The following is a 20,944-nucleotide window of genomic DNA, read 5'->3' on the forward strand; positions in this document are numbered from 1 at the left end:
ATACATTAAACATGAGAAGTATTGAGTTACCGGTATCATTAAAAAAGATACCGAATTTTGAGAAGCAAAATACTACAATTTCAATAAATGTTTTCGGATTAGAAAATAAAAACATTATACTTCTTTATTTGACATCATGTAAAAAGAGTAACCATATAAATCTTCTTTTACTAACGAGAGAAAATGAGAAGTTTGTAGCAGAATCACATTACGTATACATAAAACATCTTTCACGTTTAGTTAACAATGATTTAAGCAAGAAAGGGAAAAAACCTTTGACATGTGAGAAGTGTTTAAATTATTTTCATAATAAAGATAATTTAACGAGGCATGAAGAACATTGTAAAAATTTAAATAGTTGTAGAATAAGTCTTCCTAGTGAAGATGATAATGTTTAAAAATCATCGTTATAATGAAAAGTTACCTTTTATAATATATGCGGACTGTGAGTGTTTACTCAAACCAATAAGACAAGATAAAAAAACTAACACTAGACCAGTACAAAGTCATGAAATTTATAGTCTTGGATACTATCTTAAATGTAGATATAATGACTCATTATCAAAATATGAATTTTATAGAGGTCCTGAACCTTTAAGATGGTTTGCAGAACAGTTAAAAAGTATTGAAGAACAAATATGTACTTAAAACTGACATAGGTACAGGATTTTTGTATTAATTACTTATTTGTTCTTCAATACTTTTTCTTCTTCAATACTTCAATCTCAATTCTTCAATACTTCAATCTCAAGCTGAAATAACAGATTATTATAATTCCTAAACGTGTCATATTTGCAAGAAATCTTTAAATGATAATGACAAAGTGCGCGATCACTACCATCTCACTGGAAAATATCGAGGATCAGCATATAGTAGCTGTAATTTAAATTATCAAGATTCAAAAATAATACCAGTGGTGTTTCATAATTTAAGTGGATATGATGCACACTTTATTATATCTGATGTATCGAATTATTTTCCAGGGTAGATTGCTCTACTCCCTCTGACAAAGCAAAAATACATTTCATTCACAAAACACGTGGAAAATAGTAGTATCAAATTCATATTTTTAGATTCGTGTCGATTCATGCCTTTATCACTCGAAAAATTGGCATCATATCTAGATTATTACAAAATTGTTAATAAAGAGTTTAATGATCTCAGCAGAGAACAAGTTGAGCTTTTAACGAGAAAAGGTGTTTTACCCTATGAATATATAAGTTTATGGGATAAGTTAGAGGAATGTAAATTACCAGAAAAAAAAGTTTTTTCAGCCTGCTGAATGATTCACATATATCAGATCATGATTATAAACATGCACAAAATGTGTGGAATTTATTTAACTTGCAAACACTTGGTGATTATTCTGATCTCTACATGAAAACTGATGTCTTGTTGTTAGCAGATGTTTTTGAAAATTTTTGAGATCAGAGTATAAAAGTTTACAGTCTTGATCCTGCTCACTACAACACTACTCCAGGTTTTTCTTGGAATGCAATGCTAAAACATACTGGTGTAAAATTGAAACTTTTAACAGCCATTGATATGGTACTGTTTGTAGAGCAAGGGATCAGAGGTGGTTTAAGTCAGTGCTTAAATCGTTATGCAGCAGCTAACCATAAATACTTGTTTGAGAATTATAATGAGAATGAGGAAAATCAGTATTTGATTGATTTAGATGCAAATAATTTATATGGACATAGCCTCTCACAATATCTCCCCTTTGATGAATTTTAGTGGCTTGAAAATTATAAAAAATTTGATTCGTTTTCCATTGCAACAGATACTTCACATGGTTATATTTTGGAGGTTGATTTAGATTATCCTAGCGAACTACATAATGCTCATAATGATTTACCATTCTGTCTAGAGCATGCAAAACCTCCAGGTTCTAAGCAAGAAAAACTTTTAGCTACACTTCATCCTAAAAGAAATTACGTTATACATGTGAATGTATAACAGAGTTCTGACATTTAAACAATCGCAATGACTTAAGTCATACATAGATTTAAATAGCAGTCTGCAAACATTAGCAAAAAATGAATTTGAAAAAAATGTTAGGAAACGTGTTCCAGTCAAGCTAATGAGTAAATATGATGGGAGATATGGTGTTGAGGCTCAAATTTCAAAACCAAATTTTCATAGCAGTGCAATATTTAGTGAAAATTTAGTTGCTATACAAATAAATACGACTGATACATGTATAGATAAACCAATTTATGTTGGTCTTACAATTCTAGATCTCTCCAAGACGCACATGTATGATTTTCATTATAATTATATGCAAAAAGTATATAAAAAGAACTTAAAATTACTTTATACTGATACTGATAGTCTCATATATGCTATTAAATGTGATAATTTTTATAAAGATATGAAAAGAAATATTCACATGTTAATATATCAGATTATCCTGTAGATAATATGTTTAACATGCCGCGCGTTAATAAGAAAATTTTTGGACACATGAAGAGGAGTGTACTGGTACGATTCTCACTGTATTTGTTGGATTGAGAAGTAAAATGTATAGTACTCGTGTGAATAATCAAGATAGTATGAAAAAAATTAAAGGTATTAAGGCTTCAGTTACAAAGAAAACCATTAAATTTAATAATCTTGGACTGCTTGAATCAAAACTTTAAGACCATTAGAAAGAGAAAGATTGCTATCAATCCTTATGACGACAAGAAATTCCTTCAAGAGAAGAGTACTGATACGCTTGCCTAGGGGTATTATAACTACAGCAAGATGGGTGAGTTCAAATTATAATAAAATGAAATTGAAGAAAATGTAAAATAAAATAACAATAAACAGCTATTTTAGAGTAATTAAAATTTATTTATGTTTTTACATTTCATTTTTATTTATCCAACTATTGTGAGTATTGTCAAAACCTAACTATTTTACATAAATTCTATTACCACTTTTCTTCAAAACCTTCTCAATCAGATAGACATCAGGATATTTAGTCTTGATAAGTTCTTTCTTGTAGAATCCTCCAGCTATTGGCTTGTGTTGATAATCCTTGAGATGATAAGTGTAGGGCTCAAATGAGGCAAATGAGCTCAAACTCCAGAATATTGTTTAAAAGTACATTAGTTATGGTATGAATGATAGGATTTGGTTTAAATTTCATAGAAAAAAGTTACATGATAATTATGTTAAAATTAATCAAAATTTGATTAAAAAATCAGTAATATGCTTATAAAACTTTGTTTCTGTAATTTAAACCAAATCCTATCATTCATACCATAACTAATGTATTTTTAAACAATATTCTGGAGTTTGAGCTCATTTGGGCTTTGGAATCTTACGGTACTTGGTTCCTCTGGAATCTTACGGTCCGTGAATTATGGACTCCCTACTATACGTAGGTATTATAGAGGTATATAGAAGGTCTAAAACCATCAAAATAAAGGTAATTATGTCTAAGAATAGTAAACAAATTTTCGGTTTATTTATATAAGTCTCTCTATATTATAAAAAAAGTTTCGCTGCCGCCGCCGCTGCCGGTTCAGAAATTCTCCCCCTCAATTCTCCCCCTTAATTTTCTCCCTCAATTTTCCTCCTCAATTTTCCCCCTCAATTTTTCTTCTGTTTTAAACGATATTTTGATTTGTATATCGTTTACGGACGATCGTTTGTCATTTCCTACTGCAATTTTTTGTAGATTCACGCGATACTCTTTGTTTAGTTGTTATATCAGTAGATAATTATTAAAGACTTCGTGCGAGACGAAGCGAAGAAAAGCCGATATTTAAGCCGCGCGTGTTGACACGCTTCCCTCTTCAAACAACGAAGTACAAGAGAGTCGTGGAAAATGAGAAGGATGACTTGTCCTGCGATTAGTTTTCGGCTTTCTTCAAAACTTCAAACTGTTTCTCTCTTTCGCAAGAATAACAAGCGTACAATAACTTCAGTGCAAAAACACATTTTTCCGTCACACGCGCGCTCGACGCGTATACCTGAAACAATGGCAGCGTGAATACGAGAAAAATGAGTGGACGTACGCTTTACAGGGGTGTCGTTCAAACAGCTGCGCTCTTCTTGTGTATGCATAATTCGCGCGAGGGCGTCAATTTTTGGTACCACAGGAAAATATTTGTTTGGTCGACTGTGCATTCTTTCTTTTCTCGATTAGTCGATGGGTTTTTTAGACGCCTTCGTTGGCGCGAAATGCGAAATTGATTTACGAAAGGCAATTAGCCGCAGCTAACGACTGCGGCGTTTTTTACAGGCCTCTTCGTTGTTGGAAGTCGATCGCATTACACTTGAGTATGTTTATAGTATACTCATGTGCGAAAGAATCCAACGGCGGCTTTCCAAAAAGAAAGGTTATCGTTATCTCTTTGTTCTATTTTCTTTCTTTTTTCTTCACAATTTTTCTTGGTTATGAATTTAAACAAAAAAGAAGTGTAGATTTTTTACGACGAAGCACAACACAAATTTTTTGGAGCGATTACGGAGCGAGCAGTTTATTTGTGGGGATATTTGGAGGAAGAGGAACGAGTAAGTGTAAGTAGAATTATAATTATATATCGAAACTTATATTTTTTGTGTATGTAGGTTATAGATGTAGGTTAAGACTCTGAGGACGATAGGTTTGTCGATGATAAGATCGTTGAGTTTGAAGTGCCGGCAGATTTCCCTTGCCACTGGTATCCCGGCTAGATCATGTACCTAAATGGTGGATGCGTGATTTGTCGGCAGCTTTCGACGGATCCGGCTCACGCAAGAATGAGCCGTTCTCCTCAAGGGGTGATTGATGATTGATGGTTATGTCAGAAATTTTTTGTTTTGTGAAATACCAACTATATAGTTTTACGAAAAAAAAAATGGATAAGACGTAAAAATTATTCAAATACTTTGGGAAGATTGGTCTGTGTGATTCCAAATGAACGAGAATTATTTCACTTCAAGTTAATATTACATAAAGTTAAAGGTGCAACGTCATTTAATGATTTAAAAAACTTTGAAAATAAAACATATTCAACATTTACTGAAACAGCAATAGCCATAGGATTAATTGATAACGATTAAGAAATTTTTCATATATTTGATGAGGCATGTACAATTGTGTTACCAAAGCAATTACGTTTGTTTTTTGCTTGGTTTCTAATCGTGAACAAATTACCATTAGCACAAACTGTTTGGGAAAAATACAAAAATTTTTGTTGTGAAGACTTTGTCAACAACGTAGAAAAGCAAGCTTTACAACATATTCAAGAAATTTTAGATGGCGAAAACTATAAATGTTCAGACTTTGGACTACCAGAACCTGTATTGAACTTAAACAAAACAAACGAACCATTGGAATCTACTATAGATGATTACAAAAAACATTGACTGAACTGTATACAAAACTCAATAATGATCAAAAATATATTTTTGATTATGTAACTAAATTTCCAGAAAATGAAAAAATGATATTGATGGAATGCAGGTAGTGAGGAGGGCAAAGACAATGACGAGACAACGAGTCGTGTTTAAGTACCAAGGCTTTATTCGTAACGGGACAAAGATACGCTCTAGGTGCGTGCGCTCTCGATGAGCGGCAAAGCTGAACTATACATATGAGTCCTAGCGCTGCAGGAGCAGCGCTGAAGATGGCGCGCGCGCGTGCCCCACAGGGCTGTACGTGTGAGCGTCAGTGCCCACACCGTGTTATTTCTAACAGATATTCATTGATGGACCTGGTGGTACAGGAAAAACATTTTTATACAATACTTTGATTTATTATTATTATTTGAGTCAACGAAAACAAATTTTGTCAATGGCTTGGACTGGAATCGCTTTAATTTTATTACCCGGAGGAATGACAAGTCATAATACTTTTAAATTACCATTGATTTTACAAGACATAAAAAATGCAAGTTTAAAACATCCATCTGATAAAAAAAATTAGAGAATGAGAAATTATAATTTGGGATGAAGCTTCTATGATTCCTAAAAAAGCTTTGGAAATTGTTGATGATACCAGACGTGATTGTTGTAAATTAGAAAACATTCCTTTTGCGGGTAATTTGGTAATTCTAGGCTGAGATTTTAGACAAACTCTTCCTGTTATAAATTATAGTTAGACACGAAATTCAATGTTATACAAGAATCTATTAAAAATTCAAATTTATGGATAAATTTTAAAGTATTAAGATTGAAAAAAAAATGAGATATGAAAATGATGATTTTTTTTATTGAAAATTGGTAATGGAGAAATGGATGATTTCAAAATCCCCGATACATGGAAAAGTAATGACATTTGTAAAAAAAATTATGGTTTTAATGTATTAGTAAATGATGACTTGTCAAATAAAATCATTTTATCACCACATAATGAAGATATTTATAAAATCAACGAGAAAATTAAAAAAAAATTGATAGTGAAAGTATTATATACTATAGTATTGATTATGCTAGACATAAAGACGTAGATCAAACTAATGTAAATGCAGAGTACAAGTATCCCATAGAATATTTAAATTCTTTAAGATTTCCCGGTTTTCCAGTGCATAAGTGATCTTTAAAAATAGGAACGATAGTAATGTTGATTCGAAATTTGAGTATGACTGAATTTGTCCATGTTCTTCTATATTTAATTTTATAATAATTTACAGAAATTCGTAACATTATGGGACAACAATCGGATGACGTTGCTTCAATAGTTAAAATGAATAAGATGATGAAGAATATCTTGAATACTATAGAAAAAGATAAAAACAAATGTCCTAATCGTAGATATACAAAACCTATCAAAAAATAAAAATATTAAACAATATATCTGAAACAGAATATAATAATTATTGACGGAAAAGAATTATCTATCTTTTTACAACTATTTTAAAATGATGGTTTCTTAAGAAAACATTTAAGTGAAAAGCATATAAAATCAAATCAAAAATGTACACTTTGTCATTCAGATATTAAAAATAAGTACAATTTTGCAAGACATTCAAATGAGCACACACGTATAAGAAATTTTTTTTGTGTAAAATGTACAAAATGTTTTATAAGATATTATAATTTGAAGCGTCATTTATTTTTGCATCAAAATAAAAATAAAATATGTATACATTGTGGAAAAAAGTTTTATAGAACAGATAACTATAATAGACATCTTAGAAAACATATTAAAGTAAAAATCCTTGTGAATTGATATATATGTATTTTACATGAATACGTTTTATATACGTTAAATATTTTCTATTTAGGAATAGTATTGATATGCAAACAAAAGGAAAGCTTCAGAAAATATTGATGTGAAAAAAAAAGAAAAATTATCGCATTATGTTCAGGAATAAAGTTAATAAAGTCAAGTAAGTAAAAAGGTCAATAAATAAGGCTCAAACAAATAATTTGAAATTATAACATATATTGAAATAAACTATAAATCTAATACAAAAACGAGAAAATAGACTACGCAAAAAATAATAATTAAAACGCAAACTTAAAAGGAACTTACTACCGAAGGGACTCGAAGCAGTGCGCGCGCTCCTCTATATCTATAGCTATAAGCGTAGTCATATACACGCGCGAACGCCTCCCACCACTCGACTCTCTAGCCTGACAGTCACAGATCGGCCCTTTAGCCTCTCCGCACTGAGAGTGACCCTCAAAATCCGCGGAGTAAAACTCCTAGAGGGGGTCGTGGTAGTCTATTAGTCTCTAAACTAATACTTAGGCAAAATAAATATTAATAAAAATAAATTCGTCGCACTGCTCTTATCCCTAGTAGCCCTTGATTACGTCCGGAACAATTCTCCCCCTCGTACAAAATCTCCGTAATTTTGTACCACACATCACACTGCACACTAAATCAAATATGTGCTGCCAGTACAATTGAACACTAAGCACATAATCAATTCAAAAGTACATAATCCCTGGCATTTGCCCTATGCCTCCAAAGAAACCGTGTAAACTTGAAGAAGGGAAACGGCATCGAACACATATACAATAGTATATTATGATACAAGTGACCTAAGTAAAACTTTTTCACACGTTATGAGGTTTTTAAAAGAAGTATTTTATCAAAGCTACCGGCACGGGACATCGCGCAGAATCAAGGACCAACTTCGAGGCCGCTATCACCCGTCATCCGGGTTCTACCGCCCGTCGACGAAGAAATTGACAGGCGGCAGGGCAACGGTGATTGGGATGATGGTGACCGAGGCGCGGAGGACAACAGGTCGGTGTCATCAACGGAGTCAAGGTGGAACTACAACATGCCTCTGCCGACTGCAGGAGAAAGAGGTTTGTTTAGTAGTACTGCGCGTCCGAGTAATATTAATTTTACGCATGTTCAGCAGCCAGCGGGCTCGCCGCAGAATGAGAGTGCTTTTCGCGATAAAACGCGGCCGAGAGTGCTTAATATAACGAATTTCGGAGCACCAGCGGGCGACCCGATGGAACGTTTTACTCAGGCTATTGAGTCGACTTTGCGCACGGTTCGCGAGGCAACTTTCAGCAACGGGAATTCGCGACTTATTAATCGTGGCGAATATACTAGGCCTGCGCATAAATTAATTAGATTGTTAAAAGCGAGCGATGCCGAAGAATGACTTATGCGATGTATGTGTGGGTGTGTGCACGTATGTGTGTTCTTTTTATATTTTATTTTTTAATGCTTATTATTACTATTGTTATATAGTTAAATTATTATTTTCGTTACAGAATTTTATAAAGATGGAACCTCATTTAAATATAATTATAATTGAAGCGAATGAAGATGATAAACAATCAAATTTCGATTAAAAACTTTAGACGAATATGTAAAATTTGAGCAATAATACGATGAATGTTTACTAAATTTACATGAATCAATGTTACAAGAGTTACAAGAACAAAAAATTAAACAGTTATATGACAAGATAGAGCTAAATAGGAAAATTTATAATAAATCTGAAACGCTTACTGATTTTGATTAGATTTCAAATGATATTCAAAATATTTTGAATATTTTAAAATTTCAAGTAAAAATTAATAAACGATTACCAAATATTATTATAAATAACCATCGCCTCTATTCACTTCTGCAGGTCTCATTCCTATTGTTCTATGTCGATTATTATTATACTGCAAAGTTAAATCTTATAAAATGTCCACCCATTTGTATGTGTCACGGCTAAATAACTTCCACATCTTGCCTTTTAGAGTGCGATTGAAACGTTAACAAATTGATGCTTTCAGATTACTATAAGTGGAGTATAGATGAATTTTATAACTTTTCATTAGTTCATAAAAATCTTCATTGTAAAATTATTTTCCACGGTTTGTTTGTAAATTCTTAGGTACTTGTTTTTTTTTTCAAAAGTATCGATTTAATAGCTTGAGCTACATATTTTCCAGTTTTTTGTTTTACTGGAGCAGTCTAAGCATACTTTGAAAATACGTCAATGACAGTGAGCAGGTACTTAAAACCTTTGTTTTACTTTGCATACGGAATCATTTCAACAAGATCTGCCTGTCAAGTTTCGTCGATATCTTTAACGAGAAAAGAGCGACGTGGATAATAATGTCTAGCAAGTTTATGAAGTTCCTCCACTAGTCCTGCTTTCATGCAAATTTATAAGATTATTTACTGCAGAATCTATAATTTATAATTTTTCTTGCAAATCTGATAGCGTATTATTGATCTTAACAAATTCATACTTAATATTCATAACTTTATTATTTAACACACTCTCAACAGCTTGGAAATCTTCAACAATTTTGTCACCTCTTTGTTTGATCAACTTTTTCACAGACTTAAGATTTACAGCATCATCTTGCTCTTTAGCATCGGCGACATTACACAGTTTTCGATTCTCTAAATCAAAATTACCGTCACTAGTCAGCTTAAATCCTAGTCGAGGAGGTCCACGAGATGCGTCTGCGTGGACCAATCGACGTCCAAACACATCAATGCTCATTTTTATACTAAATTATCACATAATAATTCCAGCTTCACGAAGCTCGTTAAGTGACGAAGTTACTGGATGAATATTCAGAAATATTAAATTAAATGAAACAAAGACAGCAGGAAAAATCCAAAAACTTCGATGCTTAACGAGCGCAAGAAGTAACCCTAAACCAAAACAAACTTCTCCTCCCTCGGCTGAAAGCGCGCGTGCACAGTCGACGCTGCAGTTTAGCCGTTGACCGTACTTAGGCCCATAAGGCCTAATGAGTAAGAAAGAGAGCGCGGCTAAACTGAAGTGCGAAGGAGAAGTAAAGACCCTGCGTGGGAGAAAGCCATGACGCTTTCTTCAAGCTTCGCCTCCCCCGATTTTTTATTCCTGTGTGTGCGATCCAAGAGTAAGGACGCTATTCAAGAGTTCGATTCTATAGTTATATTTCTGAGTTTTTAATTTGGAGTTTAATCTTAATTGTGTTTCCGTCTTGAACATCATTTACCGAAATTGTGTCTTATTCTATTTGAAAGTTATTTGAAGTCTCCAGAAACAAATAATGGAATTTCTGAAATAATTGAGTCTAAAAGATTGTTTGATTTGAGAGTTTTAATCGTCAACCTTTGGGTCATCCCCGTCAACAAACACAAGTAAGTCGTTCTCGTTAATAATTTAATTTTTCTTGGTGTTTTATTATCACGCAAACAGTTTTGGCGCGACAATCAGTGCGAAGTACTGATCTCCCCCGTATGGGAGAGTAAGCTATCATCCGCATAATCACACAACGTTACTTTGTTAGTTCGGTAAATTTATTACTACCCTAACAAAACTGGGGGCTCGTCCGGGATGTTTCTACTGCACTTACTTCTATGGCGATGTTGCTTATGGTCTTGTCTTGGCTTTCACCTGAGGAAAACACCTCTTCGTCTTGTGTTTCTCCTTCTGTTGTTTCTGACTCTTCTTGTCGTAATCCGCTATACCTGGGGTCAGGTATTGGAGATTTATCCAAATCACTGTCTTCATTGGCTGTGGATGATAGCCATGATCTTCTAGATGGGTTAACTGTCATCGATTTATCCGAATCTGCATCGGTCGAACTTTCGGGAACTTTTCTCTGTTTTACAGTAGTAGCTTTGGATGTTGATGCTTCGGTCTCTGCTGGCTTTTCTATCTTTGTTTTTCTTTCTAATACAGCCGTCTTCGGTACTTTTGATATTGCGCCTTGTTTGATATACTGCCCCACTGGACTTTGTGTTTGCGTGCGGGGGGTTCCTCTTCCTCTGGGTTTATTTGTTATGTCACCTGATGATTGTATTCTGCTCCGTGGCTGTATTGTTGCCTTGGATGATGTCGTGGCACTTGCTGATGATTTTTCTTGTTTCTTTTGTTTTTCTTCTATGACCATCACCTTAATAGTAGGTAGATTCTTATTAATTTCTTCTTCAGTCATTTCTGGTGGGTTTCGTGATAGCGCATCAGCGTTTTTATTTAATTTGCCTGGTTTATATTTGAAGGTATATTCGTATCCAGTGAATCTGAACATCCATCTCATTAGTCTCTGTCCTGGATCTTTTCTGCTATGCATCCAGTTCAGTGGTCCATGATCGCTCACCAGTGTGAACTTTCTGCATAATAAATATGGTCTAAATTGGTGTAAAGCATATAATACAGCGAGACATTCCTTTTCTGTAGTCGAGTAATTTCTTTCGGCTTTGTTAAGCGCTCTCGATAAATACTGTACCCGGTGATCAAAACCGTCTTTTTCTTGACTGAGTACGGCACCGATGGCGTAATCAGAAGCATCCGTAGTTAGTGTAAATTCTTTGTCGAAGTCCGGAAATTGCAAGATTGGTTCTTTCATCAAACATTCTTTTAGTTGCTGATAACTGTTTTCACACTCTTCCGTCCTTCAAATTTCACATTTTTCTTTAATAGGTCATTGAGTGGCTTCGCGATTTTTGCAAAGTTTTCTATGTATTTTCTGTAGTACCCAAACATGCCGAGTACTTCTCTCACATTTTTCGCATTTTTAGGTGTGGCAAGTTCTGCTATGGCTACTACCTTTTCTGGGTTTGGCTCTATGCCCTTAGCGCTTATAATGTGTCCTAGGAATCGGACTTCTCTTCTAAAGAACTCTATTTTATCTGGTTGTAATACTAGTTTCGCATATCTGAGTCTCTCCATCAAGTTTCTAATTCTTTGTTCATGTTCCTGAAGATCTTTACTATATACTATTATATCTTCTAAGTAAACTAGCATTTCTATGTTCTGCAAACCTCTGAGTACCTTCTCCATTAGTCGTTGGAATGTAGCCGTTGCATTTTTCAATCCTTCCGGCATTCTGGTATATTCATAATGTCCGTTTATTGTGGTGAAGACCGTCTTGTAACAATCTTCTGGGGCCATTGGTATTTGTTGGAAACCACTTGCAAGGTCAAAAATGGAAAAGTATGTGGCTCCTCCCAATTGATCCATTATATCAGCGATGTTGGGTAGAGGGTAAGCATCTCTGATTGTCCTTTTGTTGAGCTCTCGGAAGTCAATTACCATTCTCCATCTCGGATTTCCGTGAATATCAGGCTTCTTCGGTACTATCCATATTGGTGAATTGCATGGTGAGTTTGACTCTCTGATAATTCGGTCTCGTAACTTCTTTTCTACACTTTCTCTAACCACTTGTTTGTGTTTCGGTGGGTGCCTGTATTGTTTCGTATTTATTGGTATATCGTTCTCTAAATGTATGTTATGCTGAATCATGTCTGTGCATGGTACCTTGTCTCCAGCCAATAGAAATCTGTCTAAATAATCCTCTATAATACGACCTACAATCTTGTCACGCGATTTGTAAGGGTTGTGTGCTCTTTTTCTTTGCTCTCTGTATTCCTTTTCTCGCCCCAAGAATGGCATTGGATGCATTACGTATCCGCTCACCATCAGAGCGTTGTTGTTGTAAGAGTTGACAGCTTCTTCCTTCTTTAAGTAATTTCTTCCTAATAATCCATCGTGTGGTGTTGGAAAGTCGTCTCTAACTATGTGAAATTTCACTGAAATATTCTTGATGAGTAGATAAACAGATCCTAGAGTTGGTACTGTCTCTGCAGTAATCCCTCCAAGCCATCGTACATCTTGCATATTTATTGGCATATTGTCGTCTATGAAGCCTAATTTAACTAAATTCACCGTTGCTCCATTGTCTATCATGAATGTCATCCATGGTTTGGTGGTCCCTTCTGGCACTCTTATTTTCACTGCTGTTGGTTCATTATTTTCCCAATTAAACTCTTCAGGTCCCGTGCAGTTGGCTGAACACATTCTTGAAACTCGGGCTGTTTTGTCAGGATCGTCATTACCGGTGCTCTCTGTGGTCCGTAGTTGTTCTAGCTGTTCTGAATTGGATTCTGCTTTCCTTGATTGTAGTTCTGCATCTGTTGTTGGTATTTGTGTTAATCTGGATCCTGCTGTTGTCTCTGGCTCTGGTTTCGTGCCTGGCTCGTCATTCTTTCTCCATGACGAGCCTCTTGAGAATTTAAATTCTCTCTTTCGTTTTCATTTTGTTGGTAGTTTCTTCCGTTACCGCCTCTCCAATTATTTGGATAATTATTATAGTTCTCTCGTCTATCTGGACCACTGGGCTGATAATCTTCGTGACGTCCATTCTCGTGATTGAAGATTTACCTTTGATTTCCTTGACCATTGTTTCTATTCCATGAGGGACAGTTGCTTCCTCCTTGTCGATTACTGTTGTTATATCCCCGCTGATATCCTCCTCTGCCATAATTATTGTAGTTACTATTGCCTCTTTGATAACTGTTACGATTGTAGTTGTTTTGATAATAATTATTTCTTCCATAGTTATTTGAACGTTCGCTTTGTTCGGGTTGATTCACGTACCCCACGTAGTCTTCTTGCTCATTTACATAACCAACATAGTTTTGTTCTTTATGATTTCGTTCGTCGTATTTATTCTGGCTTCTATACCCCTCATGTCCTCTATTATTATATCCACCTTCATTTCCATATCCATTATTATAAGAATTTTGTCCATTATAATAGTTTCGAGTTATTCGTGGCCTTGAATCTGGTATGATTCTCGCCTCCATTCTTGATTCTAATCGTACAGCTTCTTCGTATGCTTCTTGCAGGTTTTTAGGTCTAATTATGTCAACTCGTTCGGATAAATTTGCCGGCAATCCTTTTATGTATATGTCAAACGCTAACATTTCCAATGGTTCCATCATTTTATCAATGTTTTCTTCTCCTTTCTCCTCTTTTAGAGCATTCTTGGCGCTGCTCAATAGCACATTCAATTCGTCATAAAAATCTCCTACTGTGTCACCTTGTCTCATCCTTAGCGTTTGTATGCGTGTGTTATAATAGCTGAAGTCCCTCCCTGGACCAAATCTTTGTTTTAAATGTTTGATTAATTCTTCTACTGTTGTTATAGTCTTGTTATTGAGACTCTTCTTTGCTGGTCCGGTTATTCTTTGCAACACGTTCCGCATAAACTGTGGTCTGATGTCGTTAGTGACTAATTCATTTGCATTCTTTAAATCTTGAATGTAGTCTCTTAGCTTGGTGTGCCTTCCATCGAAATTTGGTATGCCTCTTATGCAATTCATGAGCGCAAAACTATTAGCCATTGTAGTGGCTAATCCAGCAGCCGTTTGATCACCCGCACCGTTTTCGTCAGGCATGTTGAATATATCACTTGTCTTCTATAATTTAAATAAATTGTCTATTCTTCTAAATATTCTTAAAACTGTTTAATAATCTATGATACTCTTGATACAAAATGTTCTTGAATCTTCTTTATTATTCTTATTTATTGCTTCATTTCCATGCTCTGCTTGTATATCTCTTGTCGCAAACAACGATTATGGGAGAAAAATCATAATATGGGTATCGCGTGGATTAACTAAATTAAATTATGAAAACTTTATGGCAAACCCCAAAAAAAATGTAGGGACTCCCCTAATTTCATTCAAAATTGTGGGTAATAATTACAATGATTAATGATAAGAACAATGATTGATCAGTTTAGCATATACGTGCCTAAATTAGTGGGTCTGTCCACCAAGAGTCATTAAATTGTGGACCTTTTCTTTCTTTTTTTTTTGAAACAAAAGGGAAAAATATAGAAAGTCAGGCTAAGCAAATATCCAAAAAAAAAATTTTAAAATGCTTTGGTTGACTTGTTAAACCACGAAAAATAAACAATTATTAATCTTGTGGAGAGAAAAAAACTAAATTTTCAAAGTTCGGTTTCGAAATTAATTTGTTAATAATTAATAGTAGATGCAAAGTTAATTTTTGTATTCGCGCAGACGATCAATTGTATTTATAAGTTTGTCAACGAATTATAGTTTCAATCTGTTTTAAAATTTTGCGTATTGTCAAAAAAAAAAAACAAAATTCGGATGAACGTGTTTTTATAGTGTTAATAATCCTCGAATTTAAATGTTAATGATTTTTAACAATTTGATTAATTATTCATCGTCCGTGCATACTCCCGAAATGCTTCAATGTACAGTTTCAAATTTAAATTCCGCGCGCGCGCTCGGCCACTCTCAAGATGGCGTCCATTCGCTCTCGAGCCTGGTTACTCGGTTGGGTGTGGCACCACTTCGCGCCCGACTTCACACTAGAGTTAAACTCCCTAGTCAAGTTTGCTTGCGTCAGCTGTATGCCTCGCGTCGTGTCGTATGCCGTGTATCTCGCGATAAATTGTTGACAAAGTTTTACAATTTACAACCTGTGCGTGCTATTTCGTACTATTTCAATGAAGGTGTGAGTGTGCTATTGCCGCGTTCCTGAAAAGGTGAAAACTCGTGGCCCAGGATAGTCCCCAGTTTTCTTTTATAATTTTATGAGTGTGTCTCCGCGGCCGATATCGCGTACGCGAAAAAAAATGTAGCGTACGCGAGAAAATTTTAGCGTACGCGAAAACCACAGACAATTTTCCGGAAAATTTTTCGCGTACGCTACTAATCAACCTTTCGCGTGCGCTAAATCTGTCGCGCACGCTAGAAAATCAACTTTTCGCGTACGCTAGAATAGTACCACGGGAGCCGAAAATTGCAATTAAAGTTTGCATTTTGAGGTTAGTGGTATAAATGAACTTTTTTTTTTTGAGCAATTCTTTCGCGTACGCTAAAGTGTTCTACATTTCCTATATATAAAAGAAGCAACAGGAGTGACTTATGAAGGATGAATGGAACGTCTCTATGTATAAGTACTCCGTTTGCTTCTTATAAGAAAATTTGGAGCACTTTAACGTACGCGAAAGAATTGCTCTTAAAAATACTAACGTGCCCGAAAAGTTTATATCTAGCGTGCGCGAAAGATCTAGCGTACGCGAAAGGTTGATTTTTCTAGCGTGCGCGACAAATTTAGCGCACGCGAAAGGTTGATTAGTAGCGCACGCGAAATTTTCCCGGAAAATTTGTTAGTTGATTTCGCACACGTTACAAAGTTTTCGCGCACGCTAAATTACATTTCGCGTACGCGATATCGGCCGCGGAGGCACACTCTAATTTTATAATGCCGTTACTCGAGTAACTCAAGAACTGTTGCTTTGTGTAAAATTGTTTGTCTTTCCTTTTCAGCTTTCCATGCAGTCAGCAGTGGTTTTACTGTTCTTAAACAGTTTCAAGATCAAGGAGGACAATGCTGACTTTGTATGACATCGTATGTTTGTGCAACCAGATACTCTACCACTTTTTCTCTCACTGTTTAATTACTTGTAATTTATACAGTGCTTTCAATAGGTTGCGCATTCTGGCTTGTTAATTGTTCACTTTTATTCAAAGAAAACGAACCAAAACTGTGAGTCGAACCGTCTCTTATGTGCTTTAAACCGTGTGTTTATTCTATGATTTAACAATAATTTATAGTTTGGCGTTCAATTTACGTGTTTAACAATAGTGACCTTAAGTTATTCTCAATAATGCAAAAAAAAAATAATTGTCAAAATCACGTTAACTTTGCTAAACCCGTGTTTCTACACTTTAAATTTTAATAAATTTGTAATAGCTATTAAAAATCATATAAGCTTTGTTGTTTATACACTTTATATTTTGCTCTTTATGTTTTCCACAAAATACAGTTTGTGATCAATTCTTTTGTGTACTAATTCTATGGGAAATTGTCGCTTTTCGAGGTCAATTGTCGCTTTTTGTTAATAACTACGGTTATTAATTACTAGTTTTCCAACGAGAAAGGTGCATTTAAGTCTAAACCCCTAGCTTCTGCTTTAATTTGTTTGAAATAATCAATTTTTGTGAATTTGACCGGAAATACTTTGCTTAAATTAAATCACAGAACTGACTCTCATGCTTGCATCCGCCTTTGATTGAATGATTTTAACTTTTTCAACTGAAAATAGTCACACCTCGTTTTAATAATATTTCCTATGATCTGTTTATTAATTCTTTGTGTTTTTGCACAAACGTATGCTTGTAGTGCACGCGCAATGGGCTCCTGTATATGTAAATTTGGGCGTACTTCAGGTTTGTAGGCAAATGTAACTTTATTTATAATTTGGGAGATAAATGTACGTAAACCTAATGCTTATCAATTTGTAGGGATCCAGTTGGCGTCTTATTACCAAATTTGGCTGTTTCGAGTGCAGAAAATCAGATTTTCTTCTTTGTGGAACCCAGAGTTCTACACTCTACGCAGTAGCCTCGTCCAGGCCCTGGTTCGACTTCTGGCGATCACTTGCCAGTGCACACTAGTGCTACTTGTCGACCAGATTTTGGGTGTTTTGGGTATTTTTGGAGCACGAGCAAGATCCTAACGGGCCCACTCCTGTGCTTATCAACTAAGTGTATTCGCGCAAAAGAAACTTGTGCAGTGTAATGAGTGTGATTTATTGCAGAGTGTTAAAGTGACAACAAAAAATTCTAAAAAGAAAATGTGAAATGTGATTTTGAATTTTGTATTTGAAATATTAAATCAGTTGTGCGTGATTACTCAAAATTTAATCAAATGTTGGTGTCTCGAGTGAAATGATTTTGATGTGTATGCATTAAATAATTGTATATCGTGTATTAAGTAAATAAATGAATTTGAACTTTTGTGTGTATGCCTGGTATGTTAAGTGTCTACAATGTAAACGTGTCTGTGTGTATAAAAGGAGTAATTTTGGCACTACCCAATGTCCGGCAGGATACGTCAAACTGCCTGTGCTTTAATTTTGTAAAGAAAATTGATGTGAAAATAGGAATTAATATTGTATTGATTATTGCGACGAAAATGTGAATTTTAAATTTATTTAAAAATTAAATCTTCTACCGAATTGTTGTGATAGTGACCCGCCTAGCGTGTGTTGTATTTTCTTATTTCCCCTTTTCCCAAGAAAACTCGACAATTCATTAAATAGGATCCACTCTGAAAATTATTTTAATAGTTCCATGCGTGCCACCCGATATGCACTCGGTTTGACGTCACAACGTCTTTATCTCGCGCGCGTCTCAAATTTCCTTATGTTTTAAATCTTTCCTAATGTCAATTCTCGTGCATTCCTTTGAGAGTAATTTCTTCTTCTATTTGCGCACTCGCGATCTCTGATTTTTTAATTTTCTTTTTTTTTTATTTATGTGCGCGCACTTATATAAATTTTAGTTTATGACTCTTTCACTCAATCACACAGAATTTAATACGTGAAGAACCAAACAGTTACGCTCGACAAAAGCTATAAAGATCCCGGACGAGCCCCCAGTTTTGTTAGGGTAGTAATAAATTTACCGAACTAACGAAGTAACGTTGTGTGATTATGCGGATGATAGCTTACTCTCCCATACGAGGGAGATCAGTACTTCGCACAGATTGTCGCGCCGAAACTGTTTGCGTGATAATAAAACACCAAGGAAAATTAAATTATTAACGAGAACGACTTACTTGTGTTTGTTGACGGGGATGACCCAAAGGTTGACGATCAAAACTCTCAAATCAAACAATCTTTTAGACTCAATTATTTCAGAAATTCCATTATTTGTTTCTGGAGACTTCAAATAACTTTCAAATAGAATAAGACACAATTTCGGTAAATGATGTTCAAGACGGAAACACAATTAAGATTAAACTCCAACTTAAAAACTCAGAAATATAACTATAGAATCGAACTCTTGAATAGCGTCCTTACTCTTGGATCGCACACACAGGAATGAAAAATCGGGGGAGGCGAGGCTTGAAGAAAGCGTCATGGCTTTCTCCCATGCAGGGTCTTTACTTCTCCTTCGCACGTCAGTTTAGCTGCGCTCTCTTTCTTACTCATTAGGCCTTATGGGCCTAAGTACGGTCAACGGCTAAACTGCAGCGTCGACTGTGCACGCGCGCTTTCAGCCGAGGAAGGAGAAGTTTGTTTTGGTTTAGGGTTACTTCTTGCGCTCGTTAAGCATCGAAGTTTCTGGATTTTTCCTGCTGTCTTTGTTTCATTTAATTTAATATTTCTGAATATTCATCCAGTAACTTCGTCACTTAACAAAGCTCCTCAATTATTGATTATATCTCATTAATATGGTTATTATTGCCAGCAGATGTTTCAGCTACAAGTAATCGTAAACGATCGACAAGCTCGTTTGGATCATCCCAATAAATGTAATCGATATGAGTATTTTTACAAGCAATCTTATATGACATAAGTCCTTTTCCACTTTTACCAATCTTAAGAATTTTACTTACAAAATTAGTATACTTCTTACTTGTATTTTTACGAATATCTTCCTCTGCATTATAGTATTTTCTGTGTGCATTTGTATCTTTTAAAATTGTAGCATAATTTTTTTTGTCATTATCAGTAATTAAAGTATCATCAGGATATTTCTTAAGCAACAACTCAATTAAACCTGAAGCTCTTTCATACTCTTTATCACCTATGTCAATTTTATTTTACATTAGCTGAAAACAAAACACTGTTTACCTACGTTCCTCCCGCCGCGCGGCGGGGAAGCGCCTTCTCGATAAAATTTTGTACCGACTCTTTCCATAATTGTAAGTTTTATTTCACACTGTACATATATTATAATACACCAACAATTTCGAATAAATATAATTTTTACATCAGTCTCCTGATACGGACGGCATTGTCCGTCGAAACGTTAAGAAGAAAAGAGAAAATGTTTTTAAGTTCTTCCTCTCCTTTCTCACCACACAAACCTGCCTCGGGAAGACCGATACAGACATATCAATATTCTTGATTACCACCGAAGGACAACATCAGATAGAGAAAAACTATTTTCTTTTAAAATATTGTAATTTTATTTTTGTTTTCGAAATTTATAGGGCTATTTCCAAACATGAGTGAACCATCATGTATTTTTCGCACCCCATATACTGTATCCAAGGTTTTAACTTGTTCATTAAGCAACAACTGTATGTTTTTATCAACGCTATCGCTCATATCAGTTTTTCCATCATCAAAATCATCAGTATCATCTTTAGTGATGGTTTCTTCCTGCTCCGAAATATCTGAATCGCCTACAGATGATTTAAAAGCTGATTCTGCGATATCATCATCTGCATTATCATTGTCGCCATCATCATCATCACCACCACCACCATCGTCATCATCATCATCTTTTTTTTCTAATCCACTCTAATTTTATCTTCTTTTTTAACTACTGCCGGTGATAAATTTCTTTCACTTACATCGATGAGCTTTTCTAGAGGTTTCATAATCAGTTTGAACGAATCGTTTAAAATTTTTTCTACTTTTAATTTATGTAATTTTAATAAATCATACTTTCTTTTTACAGCGTTTCGAGCTTTCTCAACTTCACGCAGGACTGCAATTTGTTGATTAAAATCAGACATCTTTATATTTTAGAGTCTCATAACTGAATGTTAAATTTCTTCCCTATTTTGTATATTCATTACAAACTGGTCAAAACCTTTTCTATAGCGACCATCATTAATATGACAGTCTTTGTCTATGACGAGAAAACTATGATCGCCATCATTCTAGCACTTTGAGCAAATATCTTTGAAACGTTAATATGTCATATCTGTATTAACGTGATCGTTGTAAACATGTTTTAAATTCATATCATCTTGTCGAAAAA

At 34.8% G+C, this 20,944-nt stretch overlaps 2 protein-coding genes across 7 annotated transcripts in view; one reads left to right on the forward strand and one right to left on the reverse strand.

The window, feature by feature from the left end:
- LOC100115618 (Kruppel-like protein 1) overlaps positions 1-20,944 on the forward strand; it is a 343,702-nt gene that overhangs the window by 118,221 nt on the left and 204,537 nt on the right. The window contains exon 1 of one of the 5 annotated variants that reach the window (XM_031926017.1): positions 7,210-7,310. The exons of the other annotated variants lie outside the window; for them this stretch is intronic. The gene's annotated coding sequence lies outside the window, so the exon portion shown is untranslated. Of the gene's footprint in view, positions 1-7,209; positions 7,311-20,944 lie in introns of those variants that run through there. 5 annotated transcript variants of the gene reach the window in all.
- LOC103317005 (glutamate receptor ionotropic, kainate 2) overlaps positions 1-20,944 on the reverse strand; it is a 661,640-nt gene that overhangs the window by 37,248 nt on the left and 603,448 nt on the right. The window lies entirely within an intron of this gene.

Source organism: Nasonia vitripennis (assembly GCF_009193385.2).
Source record: "Nasonia vitripennis strain AsymCx chromosome 3 unlocalized genomic scaffold, Nvit_psr_1.1 chr3_random0007, whole genome shotgun sequence".
NCBI classification, from domain to species: domain Eukaryota; kingdom Metazoa; phylum Arthropoda; class Insecta; order Hymenoptera; family Pteromalidae; genus Nasonia; species Nasonia vitripennis.